This window comes from Vombatus ursinus, unplaced genomic scaffold, assembly GCF_900497805.2.
Source record: "Vombatus ursinus unplaced genomic scaffold, bare-nosed wombat genome assembly UNPS02010284.1, whole genome shotgun sequence".
NCBI lineage: Eukaryota > Metazoa > Chordata > Mammalia > Diprotodontia > Vombatidae > Vombatus > Vombatus ursinus.
Window position 1 is genome coordinate 8,426,344 of NW_020950062.1, and position 6,756 is coordinate 8,433,099.

At 34.7% G+C, this 6,756-nt stretch overlaps 1 protein-coding gene across 1 annotated transcript in view; it reads left to right on the forward strand.

Moving 5' to 3' along the window:
* The window catches only part of EIF3H (eukaryotic translation initiation factor 3 subunit H), a 116,827-nt gene that overhangs the window by 68,522 nt on the left and 41,549 nt on the right, over nt 1-6,756 (forward strand). The gene's annotated exons all lie outside the window — the stretch shown is intronic.

Below are 6,756 nucleotides of genomic sequence, written 5' to 3' on the forward strand. Positions count from 1 at the left end.
CCCCCAACCATTATTTTGAGGCCTCTCACTATGCCCTGGGATAGTTTGTCAGGTCCCCAAATTGAGCCCAGGACTAAATACAGCATTGCACCAACGTAGAATAAAAAGGACTGTTGTGCCCTAATTTTTTTTTTTTTTACCTTACACTTCTAGTAATGCAGTACAAGGACATACTTTGTATCTATGTAACATACTTTAGTATCTATGTGACAATTGGTTTGTCCATGCCTTTGAAAAAAAAACCAAACACAAAAAGCCCCATGATCTGCTGTTGGTTCACCTCTCTGCCACCTTGTATAGCTGGGGTTTTTGAACTTACATGCAGGACCTTGCATTTCTTCATGTTAAATTTAATTTTGAAAGAATGGACCCATCTTTTTATCCCATATTTATGAATACTGTTTCTGTCCTTTCATTTTATTTATCTTCCATTGTCTTCAATATTCACATACTTGACAAGCGTGCTTTCTGTGTCTTTATCGAGAAGATATTGATGGGGCATGTCACAAGAGACCTCCTTTAAATCTACATTTCCCTATTGTATTCACAAAAGATTTCCTGAGAGGAATTGTCAAAATAGGAAAACATGTTAATTTGTCTTGAATTGATACTAGTGACTCTTAGTAATTTGCCCCTTGTTATTCTTAAGATTTAGGATTTATCTGTTCTTGAAATATCAAGGTCACTAATTTGTAGTATTTTGAATCTTTCTCTTCCCCTCTTTTGAGGGACATTGTCCACTGCCAAGTCTTCTGCCGCTATTCCTTTAATCCATGATTTCCCTCATTTGGTCATTACTGGTTGTTTCATTATCGTGGGATGTAATTCATTTGGATTAGGAAACCTGAAATTATTTGAGAACAGAGAAGTGTTTTTCTTCCTACCTTTTTGGACTAGATACCCAAACCAGGGGAAGTAGGTGGTATAGTGCAAAGAGCCCTAAGTCTGAACTTAAGAAGACTCATCTTCCTGAGTTCAAATCTGGGCTCAGATACTAGCCGTGTGATTCTGGCCAGTCACTTAGCTCTTGTTTGCCTTAGTTTCCTCATCTGTAAAATGAGCTGAAGAAGGAAATGGCAAACCATTCTAGTGCCTTTGCCAGGAAATCCATAAATGGGATTACAAGGAGTCAGACATGACTGAAAAGACTGAACAGCAGCACCAGCAACAGCAAACCTGGACCACAAAATGTTCAAGTTAATGTAAATTCTTTAAATTTATTCATAGTCAGTTCTTATTGAAGATATGTTTGATAAAAACATTTGTTTTCTGTAGCATCTGTAGAACTATCTGTAGAACTACAGAGAATCTGTAGACTCAATGATAGCCAGACACTGAGATATTTCTTTTTTTTTTTTGTATTTATTTATTTATTTTTGTTTTGTTTTATTTTTAGGCATTTGGGGTTAAATGACTTGCCCAGGGTCACACAGCTAGTAAGTGTCAAGTGTTTGGTCTGAGGTTGGATTTGAACTCAGGGCCTCTTGACTTCAGGGCCAGTGCTCTATTCACTGCGCCACCTAGCTGCCCCTAGATTTTTTTTTTTGAAATGTTTTTTAATCAACATTTGAACATTTGTTGTAATTTTATTTGAATAAAAATCTAACATTCATTATGTTACAATGAAAGCAGTGTTTTCATTAATGTGGATTATGTTAACAATTAAAAAAAGACTGCATTTAGGTAATGCTTTATGGTTTAGAAATGACTTTAAAATTCTTTTGCCCATTTGATCCCTACAATAACCTTGTTGGCAATTTTAACTTTTTAAGAATAATCCTAAAACCAAAGCTCAGAGAAATTATTTGATTTTATGTTCTCATAGCCAGTAAGTGGCAGAGTTGTTCATGTAACCTAAATCTTTTGATTCTTACATCTTCTGGTTCTTATATCAATTATATTTCCCAGTGTATTCCTTTTTCCATCTTAGCCAGGCGGCCGTTGCTATTTTAAAAGTATGAAGAAATGAAATAATAGTTCACCTTTTTGTCCTACTTTTAAGGTTTGCAAAGCACTTTACATCATTTGATCACAACAACCCTTTGAAGTAGGAAAAAAAAAGGTCTGCCAAACTAAGCCCTGTATTTAAAAAAAAAAATACTAATGTTTCATGTAGTATCCCATACTCATAAACTTCAGTTTCTGCAAAGAAATAGGGAGAATTGTCTTCTTATCTTCTTTGGGTCCCAGCTTAGTCATTCAAATTCCGCAATATTACATTGTTTTTGTTTTCTGGGGTTTTTTGTTGTTGTTGTTTTTGTTTTTTTTGTTGTTGTTGTTGTTAGCCATTTGTATGTTGTTTTCTTGGTTCTACTTTTTGCTTTGCATCCATTCCATGTAAGTCTTTCCATGCTTCACTTATTTATTAGGTTATTTGTTTCTTTACAGCCCAGTAATATTCGAATACATTCATGTGCCACATTTCATTTAGCTATTCTCCAATCAAATAGCATCTACTTTGTTTTTTGTTATTTGGTCCCAGAAAAAATGTGCTTCTATAATTACTGGGTTGTATATAGGAGGCAGGGGAGGGAGAGAGAGGAAGGAAGGCAGGGAGAGAGAGAGATTGGGGTATCATCAAAGCCTATGGACATTTTCGTCACTTTTTTACTTTATTTGAGCATCATGGTGTTGGAAATAGAAATCTATCCAACCTTTCTTTTTTGACACTTTAAGAACACATTAATCAGTCCTTAGGTCATTAAGTACCTTGCTAAATGTTGGAGATAGAATGAAAGGCAAAAATAGACCCTGCCCTTTAGGAGTTCACTTTCTAATGGGGGGGGAGGATAAGACAGATCTAAGGTTAAGGATTCAGTTTGTGATTTCATGAGTATAGGGAGCTTACTTAGTGAGAACCTGAACCAGCGCAGGTTGGCACCTTGTATAGAGATTTGCCTGGAGGTTAAATGATTTGTCCAGGGTCACACAGCCAGTATGTGTCAGCAGTGATTGAACTCCAGGTCTTCTTGGCTATCTCTTTATCCACTTTGTCAGGAAATGTAGTAAACAAACTAGGTACATAAAAATAAAGGAGGTTCTAAAAAGTCTTGATGCAGTTTTAAGCTAGTAAAACAAATAATGTATTACACTCTTTATATACTGAATAAGACTCTCAGAAGAGAAGATATAGCATTTGGATCAGGAAAGGCCCCTTGCAGAAGGTGGATTTGAGCTGATTCTTGAAGGGAGCCAGGGGAACTAAGAAGTAGAGAAATTTAGATTTTTTCTAAGTATTTCTTGGTAGTTTTGAAAAAAAATCTTAATAGTAAAGTCTCCTTTTTCCTTTTGTTATAAAGTTAGAATTAACAGGAGCCGACACCAGGACTTATTTTAGACAAATGGGTGGAATTTCTTTTACACCTGTGAGATACTGTTGTAGGTCTAGAAGGTCTATTCATTCGAATAGAACGGGATAACGTCTATACAACTTTTTCTGGAAAAAAAAAATTCTTGAATGAGATATTGCGCACAGCTTCATTTAAAATGTTTCTTACTAAAGGATATTAGGAGATGGACACACAGAGAAAGATGCACTGTGTGCAGTAATAGCAACTAAAGTGAAAGGTCTTACAGACCATTAATAAATACATAGTAATATTTTTTAAACATTCTGAAATAGATTCCTTTTAGTCATACTCTTGACCTCAGAATTTAGCCTGATTGCCAAGCTTCCTTTTCTAAGTAAAGTGCTTGAAGAAGTGGGCTTCTCATCTTTCTTATTCCTTCTTACACTGCAATACCCTCAACTGATTTCAATTTGAGTTTTGCTTGAAGCTTAGCATGTCTTGATCCCTTCCACATAATGGACAATTCTGTAGCTGATGGCTCCTCCTTTTATTCTCTTTGATCTGAGTAGCCTTTGACATTATGGGTTTCTGTCTCCTGGACCCTCTGCCTTAGCTTTATATAGAAACATCTGGTACACCTCCTGAAATTCTAAACTCTTCTTACTACTAAACTTTTCAAACCTCTTACGTGGCTTTCTTTCTCCTAATCTTATCTGTATCTTTAAACTTAACTACCACTTTTGAGAGCATGTGAATTTTGTTATGAATTAGAGAACAGAATGTACTCTCTTTGAACCTCATAGTCCTGGTAATATTTTTCTTTATCTTTGAAATTTTTTTTGATGTGTTCATGAAATCATTTCTAGTATTGAAAATACAAGATGATTCTCAGCCTATTGAGGCTAATCAAGTGTAGATCTATGGATGTTAGCAAGATCTGAAAACTTTGTGATAACATTCAGATCACCTATTTTAAATGTATTGGTGTGATTGACTCAAGTTTCTAGATTTCTTTTTTTCAGGTAGTATTACTTGAACATCTGTGTTGTATGTATTTGGTTGTAAATACTAAGTGAAGTTTTTTCATAAAGATTGTTTAACTCAGCATTTTGAAAGTTTGACAACCAAAAAACATTCTTGCTCTTGTATTGTACAAGCCCAGGGAACTATAATATAGTAAAATTTCAAGGTATTCATATTATGAAGAACCTTTAATTACTCTCTAGAAGGGATACATTTTAGGTGGAAAAAATTTTTTTTTTTTTTAGTAACTTTAAATGTATTTACGTACAGTAGCACTGCTCATATTTTTTGGTTTCAGGACTCTATGATTTTCTTGAATCATTGAAGACTCCCCTTACCTTCAGTAGCTTTTGTTTGTGTAGGTTATATCTCTGTATTTACTGTATTGAAAATTAAAATACCTTTGTATTATTATGAAAATTGTCTTGACTTCACATGTCTCTTGAAAAGGTCTTGAAGATCCCAGGACACACTTTGAGAACCTTCACCATAGAATCAATACAAATCTTTACTGATTTTCTTAAGCAAAATACCTCTTATTCTGAATTGATTATCTTACCTCCTATTTAGAATATTGAGGTCATCTGACCTTGAATTCCTTTAGCTTTCTTTTGTATTCTTCTAGCCTCTTCTCTCTTAATGGTCTTCACCCATTTTTTTCCCTTTTCTGTCTACCTCCTTAAGTTTAACCCCTTCATGTGTATCTTTGGTCCTCTGCTTTCTCCTCCTCCATAACTTTACTAGATCAATCTTGTATCCTCTCTTCAGTCTACTGTCTCTTTTCCTGGCTGTTACATGAACAAGATACTCTATATCTCAGCACTGGGCATTCTGTCTGACTGTCCCCCATTTCTGGAATACTCCCCCTCCTCAACTCCACCTACTAAGACCCAACTAAAATCCCATCTTTTACAGGAATTCTTCTCCAACCCTTCTGAATTCTGGTGCCTTCCTTCTGCTAATTATTTCTTGTTTATCCTGCCTTGTGTGTATTTGTTTGTTTGTTGTTCCCCTCATTGAGTTGTAAGTTCCTTATGGTCAGGAATTGTTTTTTTGTCTTTTTTCTCCTTCCTTCCTTCCTTCTCCCTAGTGCTTAGCTTACATTACCTGGCACATAATAGATGCTTAATAAATGTTTTTGAAAATGCTTTTAAGTCTCTTGTAGTCTTTCAGAAAACAAAACAAATAAATATCATTCCCTGAAAACATTTTTTCTCTCTTCTCTTTTACTCCCAAACTTTTAAAAGGTCAGTGTATGTTTCCTGAACCCCCTTCATTGCTATCCACTCATTCCTTTGGAGTATGGCTTCCAATTCTTACAATAATAACAATAATGCCAATAGCTTGCCTTTATAGTAGAGCACTTTAAATTTTGCAAAGCTTCCCAACACTTTTTGAAGTAGATGCTATTATTGTACTCATTTTATAGTTGAGGAAACTGAGACTGAAGTGAAGTGACTTGTCCAGGGTTAATCAGCTAATGTGTGGGGCAGGATATGAACTCTGGTTTCCTGACTTCAAGCCTATTGCTCTGTACATGCAGTTACCTAATTGCCTGGAAAAGTTCTCTCCAAGATTACTAATGGCCCCTTTGTTGTTAAACCCAGTGGCTTTTTTTCCTGTCTTTGTTCTCATTAATTTCTCATAATTAACAAGTATTTATTAAGTGCTTACTATATGTCAATTAAATACCAGTATAAAGGTGAACTTGTCCCTTCCCTTAAGGAGCTGACATCTATCATGGGGACAGAATACATTTGTAGAACAGTATATGTGTGTATGTAAAGTGATGTGTGAACTTATTGGGACAAAATAATTAAATTTATTGACATATATAATAACTGTTATACTTTATATCTTTAAAAAACTTTTAATATGCAGTGTTTTCCTTTTACTGTAATCACTTGTTTTACATAACTTGTTGAATTCACAAAATTTTGACAGTTTTTGGGTTCTTTGTCATGAAACCACTTTTTATGATATTATATATTAAGCATGCTTTTGGCAAATTGTCCATTTTTTAAAGACTAGCTTTGATTATAGCCCATGTGTTTTCAATGGAGTTTAAATCAGGTGAGTTCTCAGACCATCAGAGCATGTTTGTCTCCATCTCCTGATTGTCTTTTTTAAAGTTTTAATGACATGTGACATGTTGCAGTGTTGCCATCTTTCATCTCCATTTGGGAGTTTAATTAACTCGAAAACAGTTGTATTTTTCAGTATATCAATTTTTTAACCATGTTTATCATTCCCTCATTAGGAACAAGACTCCTAGTCCTGCTGGAAAATAAAAAAAAAAAAAGATTCCCAAAACTGGGGGGAGGGGGGTGTGGCGATTTATTTATTTATTTTAAAATCCGATGAAAAATACTGAAGTCTTACAAGCTTACGTGGACCTTTCTTTCTTTCTTTCTTTCTTTCTTTCTTTCTTTCTTTCTTTCTT